Source organism: Cherax quadricarinatus, chromosome 95 (assembly GCF_038502225.1).
Source record: "Cherax quadricarinatus isolate ZL_2023a chromosome 95, ASM3850222v1, whole genome shotgun sequence".
NCBI classification, from domain to species: Eukaryota; Metazoa; Arthropoda; class Malacostraca; order Decapoda; family Parastacidae; genus Cherax; species Cherax quadricarinatus.
Window position 1 is genome coordinate 7,102,826 of NC_091386.1, and position 20,506 is coordinate 7,123,331.

Below are 20,506 nucleotides of genomic sequence, written 5' to 3' on the forward strand. Positions count from 1 at the left end.
TGTGTGTGTGTGTGTGTGTGTGTGTGTGTGTGTGTGTGTGTATGTGTGTGTGTGTTTGTGTGTGTGTGTGTGTGTGTGTGTGTGTGTGTGTATGTGTGTGTGTGTGTGTGTGTGTGTGTGTGTGTGTGTGTGTGTGTGTATGTGTGTGTGTGTATGTGTGTGTGTATGTGTGTGGGAGATCAAGAATGTGTGTATTTACGTGTACAAGTTACCGTGTTTGCGTATGTGTGTGTGTGTATATATATACACGGTTACATAAACACGCACGGGCGAGTGCTTAAGCAAGCAACGGTAAACAAAGTCGTCTGTTTACCTATACTGACCTTTTAACTTTACTCGCTAAAAACACTGCCTCTTTGAATACCACGGGTGTTTTATTCATACAGGTGTTTATTTCGAAACACGTGTTTGTTCCCTGCATGTGTTTAAGGCATACCTTTGACATTCTCCAGAGTCTTTTTAGTGGAAGAGCCTGGTCTCGGGCCGGGCTTGTATATGCGTTCCAGGCATCTATACACTGAGAGGTGTGTATCTCTAGGTGTATATTCAGACAGGTGTATATCTAGCAATGTATATACACTGAGAGGTATATATATATCTCTCAGTGTATATACAGACAGGTGTATATCTAGCAATGTATATACACTGAGAAGTATATATATCTCTCAGTGTATATACAGACAGGTGTATATCTAGCAATGTATATACACTGAGAGGTATATATATCTCTCAGTGTATATACAGACAGGTGTATATCTAGCAATGTATATACACTGAGAGGTATATATATCTCTAGTGTATATACAGACAGGTGTATATCTAGCAATGTATATACACTGAGAGGTATATATATCTCTCAGTGTATATACAGACAGGTGTATATCTAGCAATGTATATACACTGAGAGGTATATATATCTCTCAGTGTATATACAGACAGGTGTATATCTAGCAATGTATATACACTGCGAGGTATATATATCTCTCAGTGTATATACAGACAGGTGTATATCTAGCAATGTATATACACTGGGAGGTGTATATCTCTCAGTGTATATACACAGAGGTACGTATATATATGCACAGAGAGGGATTTATCTCAATATATAAACACAGGATCCAGAAAGCTCTACCCAGCTCTTTGATAACCCCAGATAGCTCTATCCAGCTCTTTGAACACCCAGGAAGCTCTATTCAGGTACTTAAGAACCTAGGAAGCTCTAACCAGCTCCTTGATGACTCCAGGAAGTGGTTGTTAGAGTTTAACCCCAGCAAATGCAACGTTATGCAAATCGGAAAAGGGCAAAGAAGACCGGTAATGGAGGACAGGCTCGAGAGGGGGAAACAAAGGCTGTAAACCTCCCATCTAAGAGAAGGACCTCGGGGTGAGTATAGTTCCTAGCATATCATCTGAGGTACACAAACGCAAGACTAGGTTCATTTTAGGGTACACAGAGCCAGTGTTGAACCCACATCTTGGACAAAGTACAAAGGTTTGTAACCAAACTAGTGCCAGAGGAGAAAGAATCTTGAGAGGCTATAGGAGTTGAACCTGACCACACTAGAGCAGAAAAGAACCAGAGGTGACTTGGTTACGACGTACAAAATACTAACAGGAATTAACAGAGTAAAGTGCAAGTCTGAGAGGCGGAAAGCAGGTACACGAGGGCACAATTGAAGTTAAAAACACAGACGAGTCACAAGGATGTTAGGAAGTAATTTTTTAGCCTTAAAAGAAGTGAAATGGAAGAAACAGGATCCATATATAGTTTTAAGAATAGGTATGATAGGGCTCACACAGCCAGGAGTGAAACAAGTGGAGAGACAGGACCAGGAGCGGAGTCTCTGCCTCTGCAACCACAAAGAGGTTAGTACAAACACACACACACACACACACACACACACACACACACACACACACACACACACACACACACACACACACACACACACAAACACACACTGGCACTGGCAGGGAAGCCAGTTAATGAGATGATGGAATATGTAGCAACAAAATGCAAGGAGGCTGAGGAGAGGTTTGTACCCAAGGGTAACAGGATTAATGAAAAAGCCAGGATGAGCCCATGGTTCACCCAAAGGTGCAGGGAGGCAAAAACCAAGTGTGCTAGGGAATGGAAGAAATATAGAAGGCAAAGGACCCAGGAGAATAAGGAAAACAGTCGTAGAGCCAGAAACGAATATGCACAGATAAGAAGGGAGGCCCAAAGACAATATGAAAATGACATAGCAGCGAAAGCCAAATCTGACCCGAAACTGTTGTACAGCCACATCAGGAGGAAAACAACAGTCAAGGACCAGGTAATCAGGCTAAGGAAGGAAGGAGGAGAGACAACAAGAAATGACCGTGAAGTATGTGAAGAACTCAACAAGAGATTCAAAGAAGTGTTCACAGAGGAGACAGAAGGGACTCCAGAAAGACGGAGAGGTGGGGCACACCACCAAGTGCTGGACACAGTACACACAACCGAGGAAGAAGTGAAGAGGCTTCTGAGTGAGCTAGATACCTCAAAGGCAATGGGGCCAGATAACATCTCCCCATGGGTATTGAGAGAGGGAGCAGAGGCGCTATGTGTACCCCTAACAACAATATTCAATACATCTATCGAAACAGGGAGATTGCCTGAGGCATGGAAGACAGCAAATGTAGTCCCAATCTTTAAAAAAGGAGACAGACATGAAGCATTAAACTACAGACCAGTGTCACTGACATGTATAGTATGCACAATCATGGAGAAGATTATCAGGAGAAGAGTGGTGGAACACCTAGAAAGGAATCATCTCATCAACAGCAGCCAACATGGTTTCAGGGACGGGAAATCCTGTGTCACAAACCTACTGGAGTTCTATGACATGGTGACAGCATTAAGACAAGAGAGAGAGGGGTGGGTGGATTGCATTTTCTTGGACTGCAAGAAGGCGTTTGACACAGTTCCACACAAGAGATTGGTGCAAAAACTGGAGGACCAAGCAGGGATAACAGGGAAGGCACTACAATGGATCAGGGAATACTTGTCAGGAAGACAGCAGCGAGTCATGGTACGTGGCGAGGTGTCAGAGTGGGCACCTGTGACCAGCGGGGTCCCGCAGGGGTCAGTCCTAGGACCAGTGCTGTTTCTGGTATTTGTGAACGACATGACGGAAGGAATAGACTCTGAGGTGTCCCTGTTTGCAGATGACGTGAAGTTGATGAGAAGAATTCACTCGATCGAAGACCAGGCAGAACTACAAAGGGATCTGGACAGGCTGCAGACCTGGTCCAGCAATTGGCTCCTGGAGTTCAATCCCACCAAGTGCAAAGTCATGAAGATTGGGGAAGGGCAAAGAAGGCCGCAGACAGAGTACAGTCTAGGGGGTCAGAGACTACAAACCTCACTCAAGGAAAAAGATCTTGGGGTGAGTATAACACCAGGCACATCTCCTGAAGGCCACATCAACCAAATAACTGCTGCAGCATATGGGCGCCTAGCAAACCTCAGAACAGCATTCCGACATCTTAATAAGGAATCATTCAGGACCTTGTACACCGTGTATGTTAGGCCCATATTGGAGTATGCGGCACCAGTTTGGAACCCACACCTAGCCAAGCACGTGAAGAAACTAGAGAAAGTGCAAAGGTTTGCAACAAGACTAGTCCCAGAGCTAAGAGGTATGTCCTATGAGGAGAGGTTAAGGGAAATCAACCTGACTACACTGGAGGACAGGAGAGATAGGGGGGACATGATAACGACATACAAAATACTGAGAGGAATTGACAAGGTGGACAAAGACAGGATGTTCCAGAGATTGGACACAGTAACAAGGGGACACAGTTGGAAGCTGAAGACACAGATGAATCACAGGGATGTTAGGAAGTATTTCTTCAGCCACAGAGTAGTCAGTAAGTGGAATAGTTTGGGAAGCGATGTAGTGGAGGCAGGATCCATACATAGCTTTAAGCAGAGGTATGATAAAGCTCACGGCTCAGGGAGAGTGACCTAGTAGCGATCAGTGAAGAGGCGGGGCCAGGAGCTCGGACTCGACCCCCGCAACCTCAACTAGGTGAGTACAACTAGGTGAGTACACAGTGAAGAGGTGGGGTCAGGAGTATGGGCTCGACCCCTGCAACCTCAACTAGGTGAGTACACACACCTTCCTCAGATGGACCAGGTAATCAGGTTGAGGAAGGAGGAGAACTCACAAAGAATGTCCAGGAAGTATGTGAGGAGCTCGGCTCAAGATTCAGGGAGGTATTCACAGTGGAAACATAGAGGCTTCCAGCAAACCAAGGTGGTAGGGTGCACCAGCAAGTACTGGACACACTGCATACAACCGAGGAGGTGAAGAAATTGCTAGGGGAACTAGATACCTCGAAGGCAGGGAGCCCAGATAATACCTCTTCGTAGGTCCTGAGAGAGGGAGCAGAGGCACTGTGTGTGCCACTAACAATAATCTTCAATAAAACCACTGAAACAGGGCAACTGCCTGACGTGTGCAAGATTGCAAATGTAGTCCCAGTTTTAAAGAAAGGAGACATACCATGCATGTCACTAACATGTAAAGCATGGAAGAGAAATCCTGTGTCACAAACCTACTGAAATTTTATAAGACAACAGAAGACAGGAGAGAGAGGGATAAGTAGACTACATCTTCTTGGGCTGTAAGAAGGTTTTCGACACAGCACCACACAGGACACTGGTTGAAAAGCTAGACGAGCAGTCAGGAATAGTAGGGAAAGTACTGCATTGGATCACGGAATAACTGACAGGAAAAAAAACGACGTGTGCTGGAATGTGACGAGGTGCCAGAGTACGAGGTACGAGGTTCTGACCAGAGGTTTGGTAAGATGGGGATGGAAGAAGGGTGGGTAAGGATGGAATGTGGGAAAGGTTTGGGAGGCTGGATGGGGAGGTGGGGTTTTAAAGGTAAGTGGCCTATCCACTTTGGTGTAATTTAAGTACGTATGCATGTGTGTTGTGTTATTCGTGAAAAAGTTGAATTCATAAGACAGGTATACCTTATGTCCATCAGCTGCACACCGCTATACCAGCATGCCACTGAATTGGAAGGATCTATACTGTTTGCAATTGTCTTTTTTATGCGCAAGAGGTCGGTCGTAAGGCTGTAGCTGCAAGTGGTAGTTGCACGTCGTTCGATGGAGGCTGGTTGCTTACTTGCAGTTGGTTGGCTAAGTAGTCTCTGGGGTGGTTGTAAGGTGTTGAGTGACGGAAGTAGGTCACCCAAAATTGGGGAGCGTTAATCCATGTTACTGGACGTAGAATGGTTCTGATGGTATCCATTCTTCTTCTTCGGGGAGGTCACTCAGGATTCTTGGTCGAGGGAAGTTCTTGTGGATGATGCGTCGGACTGTTCGTTGGAGGCTCATTGTTTGAGATCTGTGGGGGGTGGGGGTGTTGATAGTGTAGTCTGTGGTGTTCGATCGTTGGGGAGGTTCTCTCTGTCAGGTACATAGAGTTCCTGCATGTCATATAGTTGTCTCTTCTTTAGTTTATCTAGCCTGACGTTAACCGCAGTGATTCTCTGTTGTGTGTGCAGGTCTTCCGTCCTGGCTCTGTCTCTGAATCTGGTGCCAATGATAAAGCGGAGGGCTGTGTTTGGGACTCTTTGGAGTTTTAGCATGTTGGTTTTAGTTGTTAGTGACATGGGTATGCAAGGGTATTCTAGCTGAGGTCTGATCGTCATCTTGTACACTTTATAAGTGCAAACTTATGAAGCTTGGGAAAGAACAAAGAAAACAGCAGACGGAGTACAGGCTAGGAGATCAAAGGCTGTAAAATTCACTCAAGGAAAAGGATCTTGGGGTGAGCATCATACCGAGCACATCTCCTGAGACGCACATCAGGCAAATATCTGCTGCAGCATATGGGTGCCTAGCAAACCTAGGAATAACGTTCCTACATCTCAGTAAGGAATCGTTCAAGACTCCGTACATCGTGTACGTCAGGCCCAAATTGGAGTATGTAGCACCAGTTTGGAACCATCACCTGGTCAAACACGTCAAGAAATTAGAGAAAGTGCAGAGGTTTGCAACAAGACTAGTCCCGGAGCTAAGGGACATGTCCTACGAGGAAAGGTTAAGGGAAATCATCCTGACGACACTGGAGGACACGAGGGATAGTGGGGACATGATAACGACATATTAAATACTGATAGGATTTGACAAAGTGGACAGAGACAGGATGTTCCAGAGACTGGACACAGCAACAAGGTGTCACAACTGGAAGTTGAAAACTCAGATGAGTCACAGGTTACAGGGATGTTAGGAACTATTTCTTCAGTCATAGAGTTGTCAGGAAGTGGAACAATCTGGAGAGTGACGTAGTGGAGGCAGGATCCATACATAGCTTTAAGAAGAGGTATGATAAAGTTCATGGAGCAGGAAGAGTGACCTAGTAGCGACCAGTGAAGAGGCGGAGCCATGGACTATGACTCGACCCCTGCAACCACAAATAGGTGAATGCACACACACACACACACAAACAAGCAAGAAAGTGAATATTTTATCAGCACAAACACAAGCCAGGTGTTGGGTGCTTGTATATATACAACACTGACGTCACCAGAAGACACAAGGAGTCAAGTTACTACCCCAGGGTAACCTGGTGGTAGCACTCCCAGCACTGAGTAATCTCCCACAGAGTCTGCTATCAACACACTTGGTTACTATCCCAGGGTAACCTGGTGGTAACACTCCCAGCACTGAGTAATCTCCCACAGAGTCTGCTATCAACACACTTGGTTACTATCCCAGGGTAACCTGGAGGTAACACTCCCAGTAGTGAGTAATTTCCTATAGGGTCTGATTCCAACACAGTTGGTATATATATATATATATATATATATATATATATATATATATATATATATATATATATATATATATATATATATATATAAACAATCGCAGACTGGTGATCTTAACTATGCAGGACAAGCCACAGGGGGTTGGTTATCATTAGCCCAAGTACTTTCAGTCTTCTCAGTGCGTCATCAGGAGCTATGCAATGTTTCAAACCAACAATTTGTCGGTTTACTAAACCAGGTTGGAACCAGCAACTCTCTCGTGCAACACATCTCCAGAATTCTCTGCAACATCAAATTGCAAGAACCCACCATAGCTTGCACTGCTGTCTAGAACATCACCAGCAAGGAAAACATCAACGGCTGTGAAGAAATGTCCCCATCAAGGGGGCTAAGCCCCCTCTTTCTACGTCTACACACTGGAGGAGCAGACGTGGGCCATGGGGGGCCACGACCCCTCCTTTTTTCAATTAGCAGAGAGGAATAACAGGGTCAAACCAGGGCAAGAGGATCCTCAGTCCCCTGCATCATCTCTGATTTGTTCCCAGTCTTACTTTTTCATACATCTGTAGAATTTACAAAGGTACGCAGGTCACACCTAACCAAACTCAGCGCCTCACTGCCCTTATATACCCACCAATGGTACACAGGACCAGCAAGATGATAAATTAGACAAATGTGGAACACCTGCGTATATTCAGTCGGCGTTTGGCCCACCAGTGGCTTCATCAGTACTATACGAGGGTTTAATCTGACGACTGTAGAAATATATACAGAAGATAGTGGAAGATTAGGTAATCAGTCCCTCAGCCTAGGAGCAGGTGATGACTTTCCCTAGTCCTGAAGAATATGAAGCAGACTCCAGAGGTTATAGAGAATGGTGTGAAGAACACAGAACAGAGAACATCCAGTGAGTGTTCTGTGTGAGAAAATACCTTGATAATGAGAGAGGTCAGAGGAGAATTGTCAGACTGGTTCAAGCTGCCAGGAAGGAGACGGTAACTTAAATAACCAGATATTATAACAGTGGTTTGCTGCACATCATCTCTGAATGAACAACACGCCGATTTTGCATCCTATTTGACGACAGTTTCGCCTTCCAGTCCTGACCGTGTTACTGCAACATTCTCTAAATATATTGATTTTAAAGATGTTGAGAAAGTTGTATCGAGCAAGTCCATGGTTGACAGAAATATAATTGAATCTTGTTTCATAAAAAGCAGTTTTGACAATATGAATATTTCCTTAGGTTTATATAAATATTAATTAATTAATAAAATTTTGTTAGAGTTTTAATAATACATTGGACAAATTATAAACCATAATTCTTGGGTAAAATGTTTAATTACTGGGATGTCGTGAGGACCTGTCTAGTTGGACCAGCAGACCTACTGCAGTGTTCCTCTTTTCTTAGGAGTCCGGTATTGTCGCGCGTCAGGTGTTTCTTTGTTGTGGGAGTTGACTGTGAGGTGTAGTCTAAGCCCTTTAATTGCCTTCCTTTGATGTATTACTTTGATAGTTCCTTGACAATGTGAGTAGTCACAAAAGCGCTTGGAATATCACTACTCTTTCACAGTGGTTGTTTTGCATATATATATATATATCTATATATATATATATATATATATATATATATATATATATATATATATATATATATACATATATATATATATATATATATATATATATATATATATATATATATATATATATATATATATATATATATATATATATATATATATATATATATATATATATATATATATATATATATATATGTGTGTATATATATATATATAACAAATTTACACACACACACACACACACACACGTAACTTACTCTCATAAACACAAAAGGTCAAAGTTCTTCCTGGTAATTTTCCCAGATATAAAAACCACACATAGCGCCGTTATTAAAAGTCCTGGTAGGGGAGGGGGGACATCTTTGGGTAGGGGAGGGGGACATCCTTGGGTAGGGGAGGGGAGACATCCTTGGGTAGGGGAGGGGGACATCCTTGGGTAGGGGAGGGGGGACATCCTTGGGTAGGGGAGGGGGGACATCCTTGGGTAGGGGAGGGGGACATCCTTGGGTAGGGGAGGGGGACATCCTTGGGTAGGGGAGGGGGGACATCCTTGGGTAGGGGAGGGGGACATCCTTGGGTAGGGGAGGGGGACATCCTTGGCTAGGGGAGGGGGACATCCTTGGGTAGGGGAGGGGGACATCCTTGGGTAGGGGAGGGGGACATCCTTGGGAAGGGGAGGGGGGACATCCTTGGGTAGGGGAGAGGGACATCCTTGGGTAGGGGAGGGGGACATCCTTGGGTAGGGGAGGGGGACATCCTTGGGTAGGGGAGGGGGACATCCTTGGGTAGGGGAGGGGGACATCCTTGGGTAGGGGAGGGGGACATCCTTGGGTAGGGGAGGGGGGACATCCTTGGGTAGGGGAGGGGGGACATCCTTGGGTAGGGGAGGGGGACATCCTTGGGTAGGGGAGGGGGACATCCTTGGGTAGGGGAGGGGGACATCCTTGGGTAGGGGAGGGGAACATCCTTGGGTAGGGGAGGGGGACATCCTTGGGTAGGGGAGGGGGGACATCCTTGGGTAGGGGAGGGGGGACATCCTTGGGTAGGGGAGAGGGACATCCTTGGGTAGGGGAGGGGGACATCCTTGGGTAGGGGAGGGGGACATCCTTGGGTAGGGGAGGGGGACATCCTTGGGTAGGGGAGGGGGGACATCCTTGGGTAGGGGAGGGGGACATCCTTGGGTAGGGGAGGGGGGACATCCTTGGGTAGGGGAGGGGGGACACCCTGGGGTTGGGGAGGGGGACATCCTTGGGTCGGGGAGGGGGACATCCTTGGGTAGGGGAGGGGGACATCCTTGGGTAGGGAAGGGGGGCATCCTTGGGTAGGGGAGGGGGGACATCCTTGGGTAGGGGAGGGGGACATCCTTGGGTAGGGGAGGGGGACATCCTTGGGTAGGGGAGGGGGACATCCTTGGGTAGGGGAGGGGGACATCCTTAGGTAGGGGAGGGGGACATCCTTGGGTAGAGGAGGGGGACATCCTTGGGTAGGGGAGGGGGACATCCTTGGGTAGGGGAGGGGGACATCCTTGGGTAGGGGAGGGGGACATCCTTGGGTAGGGGAGGGGGGACATCCTGGGGTAGGGGAGGGGGACATCCTTGGGTAGGGGAGGGGGACCTCCTTGGGTAGGGGAGGGGGACATCCTTGGGTAGGGGAGGGGGACATCCTTGGGTAGGGGAGGGGGACATCCTTGGGTAGGGGAGGGGGGACATCCTTGGGTAGGGGAGGGGGGACATCCTTGGGTAGGGGAGGGGGACATCCTTGGGTAGGGGAGGGGGACATCCTTGGGTAGGGGAGGGGGGACATCCTTGGGTAGGGGAGGGGGACATCCTTGGGTAGGGGAGGGGGACATCCTTGGCTAGGGGAGGGGGACATCCTTGGCTAGGGGAGGGGGACATCCTTGGGTTGGGGAGGGGGACATCCTTGAGAAGGGGAGGGGGGACATCCTTGGGTAGGGGAGAGGGACATCCTTGGGTAGGGGAGGGGGACATCCTTGGGTAGGGGAGGGGGACATCCTTGGGTAGGGGAGGGGGACATCCTTGGGTAGGGGAGGGGGACATCCTTGGGTAGGGGAGGGGGACATCCTTGGGTAGGGGAGGGGGGACATCCTTGGGTAGGGGAGGGGGACATCCTTGGGTAGGGGAGGGGGACATCCTTGGGTAGGGGAGGGGGACATCCTTGGGTAGGGGAGGGGGACATCCTTGGGTAGGGGAGGGGAACATCCTTGGGTAGGGGAGGGGGACATCCTTGGGTAGGGGAGGGGGGACATCCTTGGGTAGGGGAGGGGGGACATCCTTGGGTAGGGGAGAGGGACATCCTTGGGTAGGGGAGGGGGACATCCTTGGGTAGGGGAGGGGGACATCCTTGGGTAGGGGAGGGGGACATCCTTGGGTAGGGGAGGGGGGACATCCTTGGGTAGGGGAGGGGGACATCCTTGGGTAGGGGAGGGGGGACATCCTTGGGTAGGGGAGGGGGGACATCCTTGGGTAGGGGAGGGGGACATCCTTGGGTAGGGGAGGGGGACATCCTTGGGTAGGGGAGGGGGACATCCTTGGGTAGGGGAGGGGGGACATCCTTGGGTAGGGGAGGGGGGACATCCTTGGGTAGGGGAGGGGGACATCCTTGGGTAGGGGAGGGGGACATCCTTAGGTAGGGGAGGGGGACATCCTTGGGTAGAGGAGGGGGACATCCTTGGGTAGGGGAGGGGGACATCCTTGGGTAGGGGAGGGGGACATCCTTGGGTAGGGGAGGGGGACATCCTTGGGTCGGGGAGGGGGGACATCCTTGGGTAGGGGAGGGGGACATCCTTGGGTAGGGGAGGGGGGACCTCCTTGGGTCGGGGAGGGGGACATCCTTGGGTAGGGGTGGGGGACATCCTTGGGTAGGGGAGGGGGACATCCTTGGGTAGGGGAGGGGGACATCCTTGGGTAGGGGAGGGGGGACATCCTTGGGTAGGGGAGGGGGGACATCCTTGGGTAGGGGAGGGGGACATCCTTGGGTAGGGGAGGGGGACATCCTTGGGTAGGGGAGGGGGACATCCTTGGGTTAGGGGAGGGGGGACATCCTTGGGTAGGGGAGGGGGACATCCTTGGGTAGGGGAGGGGGACATCCTTGGGTAGGGGAGGGGGACATCCTTGGGTAGGGGAGGGGGACATCCTTGGGTAGGGGAGGGGGGATATCCTTGGGTAGGGGAGGGGGACATCCGTGGGTAGGGGAGGGGGGACATCCTTGGGTAGGGGAGGGGGACATCCTTGGGTAGGGGAGGGGGACATCCTTGGGTAGGGGAGGGGGACATCCTTGGGTAGGGGAGGGGGGACATCCTTGGGTAGGGGAGGGGGACATCCTTGGGTAGGGGAGGGGGACATCCTTGGGTAGGGGAGGGGAGACATCCTTGGGTAGGGGAGGCGGGACATCCTTGGGTTAGGGAGGGGGGACATCCTTGGGTAGGGGAGGGGGACATCCTTGGGTAGGGGAGGGGGGACATCCTTGGGTAGGGGAGGGGGGACATCCTTGGGTAGGGGAGGCGGGACATCCTTGGGTAGGAGAGGGGGGACATCCTTGGGTAGGGGAGGGGGGACATCCTTGGGTAGGGGAGGGGGGACATCCTTGGGTAGGGGAGGCGGGACATCCTTGGGTTCGGGAGGGGGGACATCCTTGGGTAGGGGAGGGGGACATCCTTGGGTAGGGGAGGGGGACATCCTTGGGTAGGGGAGGGGGACATCCTTGGGTAGGGGAGGGGGACATCCTTGGGTAGGGGAGGGGGGACATCCTTGGGTAGGGGAGGGGGACATCCTTGGGTAGGGGAGGGGAGACATCCTTGGGTAGGGGAGGGGAGACATCCTTGGGTAGGGGAGGGGAGACATCCTTGGGTAGGGGAGGGGGGACATCCTTGGGTAGGGGAGGGGAGACATCCTTGGGTAGGGGAGGGGGGACATCCTTAGGTAGGGGAGGGGGGACATCCTTGGGTAGGGGAGGGGGACATCCTTGGGTAGGGGAGGGGGACATCCTTGGGTAGGGGAGGGGGGACATCCTTGGGTAGGGGAAGGGGGACATCCTTGGGTAGGGGAGGGGGACATCCTTAGGTAGGGGAGGGGGACATCCTTGGGTAGGGGAGGGGGACATCCTTGGGTAGGGGAGGGGGACATCCTTGGGTAAGGGAGGGGGACATCCTTGGGTAGGGGAGGGGGACATCCTTGGGTAGGGGAGGGGGACATCCTTGGGTAGGGGAGGGGGACATCCTTGGGTAGGGGAGGGGGACATCCTTGGGTAGGGGAGGGGGACATCCTTGAGTAGGGGAGGGGGACATCCTTGGGTAGGGGAGGGGGACATCCTTGGGTAGGGGAGGGGGACATCCTTGGGTAGGGGAGGGGGACATCCTGGGGTAGGGGAGGGGGACATCCTTGGGTAGTGGAGGGGGACATCCTTGGGTAGTGGAGGGGGACATCCTTGGGTAGGGGAGGGGGGACATCCTTGGGTAGGGGAGGGGGGAAATCCTTGGGTAGGGGAGGGGGGACATCCTTGGGTAGGGGAGGGGGGACATCCTTGGGTAGGGGAGGGGGGACATCCTTGGGTAGGGGAGGGGGACATCCTTGGGTAGGGGAGGGGGGACATCCTGGGGTAGGGGAGGGGGGACATCCTTGGGTAGGGGAGGGGGGACATCCTTGGGTAGGGGAGGGGGGACATCCTTGGGTAGGGGAGGGGGAGACATCCTTGGGTAGGGGAGGGGGGACATCCTTGGGTAGGGGAGGGGGGACATCCTTGGGTAGGGGAGGGGAGACATCCTTGGGTAGGGGAGGGGGGACATCCTTGGGTAGGGGAGGGGGGACATCCTTGGGTAGGGGAGGGGGGACATCCTTGGGTAGGGGAGGGGGGACATCCTTGGGACGGGGAGGGGAGACAACCTTGGGTTGGGGAGGGGGGACATCCTTGGGTAGGGGAGGGGGGACATCCTTGGGTAGGGGAGGGGGACATCCTTGGGTAGGGGAGGGGGGACATCCTTGGGTAGGGGAGGGGGACATCCTTGGGTAGGGGAGGGGGACATCCTTGGGTAGGGGAGGGGGGACATCCTGGGGTCGGGGAGGGGGGACATCCTTGGGTAGGGGAGGGGGACATCCTTGGGTAGGGGAGGGGGGACATCCTTGGGTAGGGGAGGGGGGACATCCTTGGGTAGGGGAGGGGGACATCCTTGGGTAGGGAGGGGGACATCCTTGGGTAGGGGAGGGGGGACATCCTTGGGTAGGGGAGGGGGGACATCCTTGGGTAGGGGAGGGGGATATCCTTGGGTAGGGGAGGGGGCACATCCTTGGGTAGGGGAGGGGGACATCCTTGGGTAGGGGGACATCCTTGGGTAGGGGAGGGGGACATCCTTGTGTAGGGGAGGGGGACATCCTTGGGTAGGGGAGGGGGACATCCTTGGGTAGGGGAGGGGGGACATCCTTGGGTAGGGGAGGGGGACATCCTTGGGTAGGGGAGGGGGACATCCTTGGGTAGGGGAGGGGGACATCCTTTGGTAGGGGAGGGGGACATCCTTGGGTAGGGGAGGGGGGACATCCTTGGGTAGGGGAGGGGGACATCCTTGGGTAGGGTAGCGGAGACATCCTTGGGTAGGGGAGGGGGGACATCCTTGGGTAGGGGAGGGGAGACATCCTTGGGTAGGGGAGGGGGGACATCCTTGGGTAGGGGAGGGGGGACATCCTTGGGTAGGGGAGGGGGACATCCTTGGGTAGGGGAGGGGGACATCCTTGGGTAGGGGAGGGGGACATCCTTGGGTAGGGGAGGGGGACATCCTTGGGTAGGGGAGGGGGACATCCTTGGGTAGGGGAGGGGGACATCCTTGGGTAGGGGAGGGGGACATCCTTGGGTAGGGGAGGGGGACATCCTTGGGTAGGGGAGGGGGACATCCTTGGGTAGGGGAGGGGGACATTCTTGGGTAGGGGAGGGGGACATCCTTGGGTAGGGGAGGGGGACATCCTTGGGTAGGGGAGGGGGGACGTCCTTGGGTAGGGGAGGGGGGGACATCCTTGGGTAGGGGAGGGGGGACATCCTTGGGTAGGGGAGGGGGACACCCTTGGGTAGGGGAGGGGGACATCCTTGGGTAGGGGAGGGGGACATCCTTCGGTAGGGGAGGGGGACATCCTTGGGTAGGGGAGGGGGACATCCTTTTGTAGGGGAGGGGGACATCCTTGGGTAGGGGAGGGGGACATCCTTGGGTAGGGGAGGGGGACATCCTTGGGTAGGGGAGGGGGACATCCTTGGGTAGGGGAGGGGGACATCCTTGGGTAGGGGAGGGGGACATCCTTGGGTAGGGGAGGGGGACATCCTTGGGTAGGGGAGGGGGACATCCTTGGGTAGGGGAGGGGGACATCCTTGGGTAGGGGAGGGGGACATCCTTGGGAAGGGGAGGGGGACATCCTTGGGTAGGAGAGGGGGACATCCGTGGGTAGGGGAGGGGGGACATCCTTGGGTAGGGGAGGGGGGACATCCTGGGGTAGGGGAGGGGGACCTCCTTGGGTAGGGGAGGGGGGACATCCTTGGGTAGGGGAGGGGGGACATCCTTGGGTAGGGGAGGGGGACATCCTTGGGTAGGGGAGGGGGACATCCTTGGGTAGGGGAGGGGAGACATCCTTGGGTAGGGGAGGGGGGACATCCTTGGGTAGGGGAGGGGGACATCCTTGGGTAGGGGAGGGGGGACATCCTTGGGTAGGGGAGGGGGGACATCCTTGGGTAGGGGAGGGGGGACATCCTTGGGTAGGGGAGGGGGACATCCTTGGGTAGGGGAGGGGGACATCCTTGGGTAGGGGAGGGGGGACATCCTTGGGTAGGGGAGGGGGGACATCCTTGGGTAGGGGAGAGGGACATCCTTGGGTAGGGGAGGGAGGACATCCTTGGGTAGGGGAGGGGGACATCCTTGGGTAGGGGAGGGGGACATCCTTGGGTAGGGGAGGGGGGACTTCCTTGGATAGGGGAGGGGGACATCCTTGGGTAGGGGAGGGGGGACATCCTTGGGTAGGGGAGGGGGACATCCTTGGGTAGGGGAGGGGGACATCCTTGGGTAGGGGAGGGGGATATCCTTGTGTAGGGGAGGGGGACATCCTTGGGTAGGGGAGGGGGATATCCTTGGGTAGGGGAGGGGGCACATCCTTGGGTAGGGGAGGGGGACATCCTTGGGTAGGGGAGGGGGACATCCTTGGGTTGGGGAGGGGGACATCCTTGGGTAGGGGACGGGGACATCCTTGGGTAGGGGAGGGGGACATCCTTGGGTATGGGAGGGGGACATCCTTGGGTAGGGGAGGGGGACATCCTTGGGTAGGGGAGGGGGACATCCTTGGGTAGGGGAGGGGGACATCCTTGGGTAGGGGAGGGGGACATCCTTGGGTAGGGGAGGGGGACATCCTTGGCCTTTTGTTGCTGACAGTGACATTGGTTGTGTGTACTCACCTATTTGTGGTTGCAGGGGTCGAGTCATAGCTCCTGGCCCCGCCTCTTCACTGATTGCTACTAGGTCCTCTCTCTCCCTGCCCCATGAGCTTTATCATACCTCGCCTTAAAACTATGTATGGTTCCCGCCTCCACTACATCACTTTCTAGGTTATTCCACGGCCTGACTACTCTATGACTGAAGAAATACTTCCTAACATCCTTTTGATTCATCTGAGTCTTCAACTTCCAATTGTGACCTCTTGTGTCTGTGTCCCTTCTCTTGAACATCCCGTCTTTGTCCACCTTGTCTGTTCCGCACAGTATTTTATATGTCGTTATCATGTCTCCCCTGACCCTCCTGTCCTCCAGTGTCGTCAGGCCGATTTCCCTCAACCTTTCTTCATAGGACAATCCCCGTAGCTCTGGGACTAGTCTTGTTGCAAACCTTTGCACTTTCTCTAATTTCTTGACGTGCTTGACTAGGTGTGGATTCCAAACTGGTGCTGCATACTCCAGTATGGGCCTGACGTAAATGGTATACAGAGTCTTAAACGAATCCTTACTGAGGTATCGGAACGCTATCCGTAGGTTTGCCAGGCGCCCGTATGCTGCAGCAGTTATCTGATTGATGTGCGCCTCAGGAGATATGCTCGGTGTTATTCTCACCCCCAGATCTTTTTCCTTGAGTGAGGTTTGCAGTCTTTGGCCATCTAAACTATATTGTGTCTGCGGTCTTCTTTGCCTTTCCCCAATCTTCATGACTTTGCATTTGGCAGGGTTAAATTCAAGGAGCCAGTTGCTGGACCAGGCTTGTAGCCTGTCCAGGTCTCTTTGTAGTCCTGCCTGATTCTCATCCGATTTGATTCTTCTCATTAACTTCGCATCATCTGCAAACAAGGACACTTCTAAGTCTATCCCTTCCGTTATGTCGTTCACATATACCAAGAACAGCACAGGTCCTAGGACTGACCCCTGTGGAATCCCGCTTGTCACAGGCGCCCACCCTGACACCTCGTCGCGTACCATGACTCGTTGTTGCCTCCCTGTCAGGTATTCTCTGATCCATTGCAGTGCCTTTCCTGTTATGTGTGCCTGATCCTCTAGCTTTTGCAGTAACCTCTTGTGAGGAACTGTGTCGAAGGCCTTCTTGCAGTCCAAAAAAATGCAGTCGATCCACCCCTCTCTCTCTTGTCTTACTTCTGTCACCTTGTCATAAAACTCTAGTAGGTTTGTGACACAGGATTTTCCTTCCCTGAAACCGTGCTGGTTGTCAATTATACACTTGTTTCTTTCCAGGAGTGTGTGTGTGTGTGTGTGTGTGTGTGTTTGTTGAGAGAGAAATCTGGTTGGCTTCTGGGTAGGGATAGACTGGATAAATATTAAAGTGATAGGAGTTTGCCTTGAGAAGGACCTGCCAAGTATGGGCCAGTAGGCCTTCTACAGTGTTCCTCAGTTAAGTTCCTATATTAGTATATTCTCCAGTAGGCACACGGTGGTAAATAAGACACCTGTCTAAAACCTGGGTATCTTCATTTGACAACATTCCATAATCCAGTGACATAATCAGTTTATCAGAGATGATGTGCAAGACAGGTATACAATACCGACAAGATGAAAGTTAAGACACTTGTGCAACTTCTGGTTATCTGCAACCACGGTGTTGTAAACACCACCACCGAGGCTGAGGGACTGATTACCTCATCTTTTGTATATAGTTCTTCTGTTTTCTTATTATGTCCAAGAATTTGTATTGATAAAGCCACTGGATGGCGAAACGTCTACAATAGAGATAACCAGATGTTGCACAAGTGTCTTAACGTTCATCAGAGATGATGTACCAAGACAGTTGAAGATGAGGTAATCAGTCCCTCAGTCTTGAAGAACCATACAGAGAAGACAGTGGAAAAAAAGGACATATTTCATATATTATTAAGGTACAGAATGTTGCACAGTTCTGGTCTACATATCACTGCCACTGGGGAATCCCGCCTACTACTGACTATGCCCTCGTCTGCTACCCGTCCCTTGCCATCTGACGCCAGTATATAAGCACCAGCTTTCTTGCCTGCACTCCAGAATCTTCACATCTACGGTGCTCTTCACTCCAACTCCAAGGCTGAGGGACTGATTACCTCATCTTTTGTATACCGTTCTACTGTCTTCCAGTTATGTCCTTGAATTTGTATTGATAAAGCCACTGGATGACGACACGTCTACAAGGGTGACAAACTTGATCTCATGTATCAGAAATCTTTTGTACGAGGATAGACTGAGGGTAATGTCTATCCTACGAGGATAGACTGAGGGCAATGTCTATCCTACGAGGATAGACTGAGGGCAATGTCTATCCTACGAGGACAGACTGAGGGCACTCTCTATTCTATATGTTCGAGGATAGACTGAAGGTACTGTCTATCCTGTGATGACAGACTGAGGGCATTATGTATCCTGAGAGGATACCTGGAGTTTACCTGGAGAGAGTTCCGGGGGTCAACGCCCCCGCGGCCCGGTCTGTGACCAGGCCTCCTGGTGGATCAGAGCCTGATCAACCAGGCTGTTGCTGCTGGCTGCACGCAAACCAACGTACGAGCCACAGCCCGGCTGGTCAGGAACCGACTTTAGGTGCTTGTCCAGTGCCAGCTTGAAGACTGCCAGGGGTCTGTTGGTAATCCCCCTTATGTATGCTGGGAGGCAGTTGAACAGTCTCGGGCCCCTGACACTTATTGTATGGTCTCTTAACGTGCTAGTGACACCCCTGCTTTTCATTGGGGGGATGTTGCATCGTCTGCCAAGTCTTTTGCTTTCGTAGTGAGTGATTTTCGTGTGCAAGTTCGGTACTAGTCCCTCTAGGACTAGTACCAGGTGTATATAATCATGTATCTCTCCCGCCTGCGTTCCAGGGAATACAGGTTTAGGAACCTCAAGCGCTCCCAGTAATTGAGGTGTTTTATCTCCGTTATGCGCGCCGTGAAGGTTATCTGTACATTTTCTAGGTCAGCAATTTCACTTGCCTTGAAAGGTGCTGTTAGTGTGCAGCAATATTCCAGCCTAGATAGAACAAGTGACCTGAAGAGTGTCATCATGGGCTTGGCCTCCCTCGTGAAGGTTCTTATTATCCATCCTGTCATTTTTCTAGCAGATGCGATTGATACAATGTTATGGTCCTTGAAGGTGAGATCCTCCGACATGATCACTCCCAGGTCTTTGACGTTGGTGTTTCGCTCTATTTTGTGGCCAGAATTTGTTTTGTACTCTGATGAAGATTTAATTTCCTCGTGTTTACCATATCTGAGTAACTGAAATTTCTCATCGTTGAACTTCATATTGTTTTCTGCAGCCCACTGAAAGATTTGGTTGATGTCCGCCTGGAGCCTTGCAGTGTCTGCAATGGAAGACACTGTCATGCAGATTCGGGTGTCATCTGCAAAGGAAGACACGGTGCTGTGGCTGACATCCTTGTCTATGTCAGATATGAGGATGAGGAACAAGATGGGAGCGAGTACTGTGCCTTGTGGAACAGAGCTTTTCACCGTGCCTGCCTCGGACTTTACTCTGTTGACGACTACTCTCCGTGTTCTGTTAGTGAGGAAATTATAGATCCATCGACCGACTTTTCCTGTTATCCCTTTAGCACGCATTTTGTGCGCTATTACGCCATGGTCACACTTGTCGAAGGCTTTTGCAAAGTCTGTATATATTACATCTGCATTCTTTTTGTCTTCTAGTGCATTTAGGACCTTGTCGTAGTGATCCAATAGTTGAGACAGACAGGAGCGACCTGTTCTAAACCCATGTTGCCCTGGGTTGTGTAACTGATGGGTTTCTAGATGGGTGGTGATCTTGCTTCTTGGGACCCTTTCAAAGATTTTTATGATATGGGATGTTAGTGCTATTGGTCTGTAGTTCTTTGCTGTTGCTTTACTGCCCTTAGGGCACTAAAAAAAAGGAATATTTAACTTCGTACACACAATATACATGAGAATCCAATATTTTCACTCATCTCCATGCATCATCAGGAGCTATGCAATGTTGTAAGAGTAGCAACAGAAGAAATAAGGAAAATTGTTCTCAGAGTTAGAGAGGTACTGGTCAGTTTTAAGTTAACAAATGAGAGCATTAAACTCTTCTATATATTATCCACTAGTGTAACGTAATATCTTACGTTATATGACTTGTTGACGGCGATTATATGCAGCTTTGAGTTGGCTGTTATATCTATCATTCTGTTTCCTGGTTTCTGTAAACTTGATGGCTAAAGGTCCCGCTTCACACACAGAGGGCCCGGGTTCGATTCCCGGTGTGGTGAAAGCATTTCGACACGTTTCCAAACACCTGTTGTCCTGTTCACCTAGCAGCAAATAGGTACCTGGGTGTTAGTCGACTGGTGTGGGATGGCTGGGTGGTGATGGGATTGGTGCCTCTCATGTGTGAGAGAAGTTGTGACTGGTGTTACCACGCTACCTACTCTTGTGTTGTTACTCTTGCAACACTGCATAGCTCCTGATGACACACTGACACCTGTGAAAGAACTTCAGCTGAAGTTTTCCATCCCCTGTGACCCGTCTTGCATCACCTGTCTGGGATTGTTTTGAATATATATATATATATATATATATATATATATATATATATATATATATATATATATATATATATATATATATATATATATATATATATATA

The 20,506-nt window shown here is 51.2% G+C and overlaps 1 protein-coding gene across 1 annotated transcript in view; it reads right to left on the reverse strand.

Moving 5' to 3' along the window:
- LOC128703878 (uncharacterized) overlaps positions 1-20,506 on the reverse strand; it is a gene marked incomplete in the record, with an annotated part of 119,478 nt that overhangs the window by 84,853 nt on the left and 14,119 nt on the right.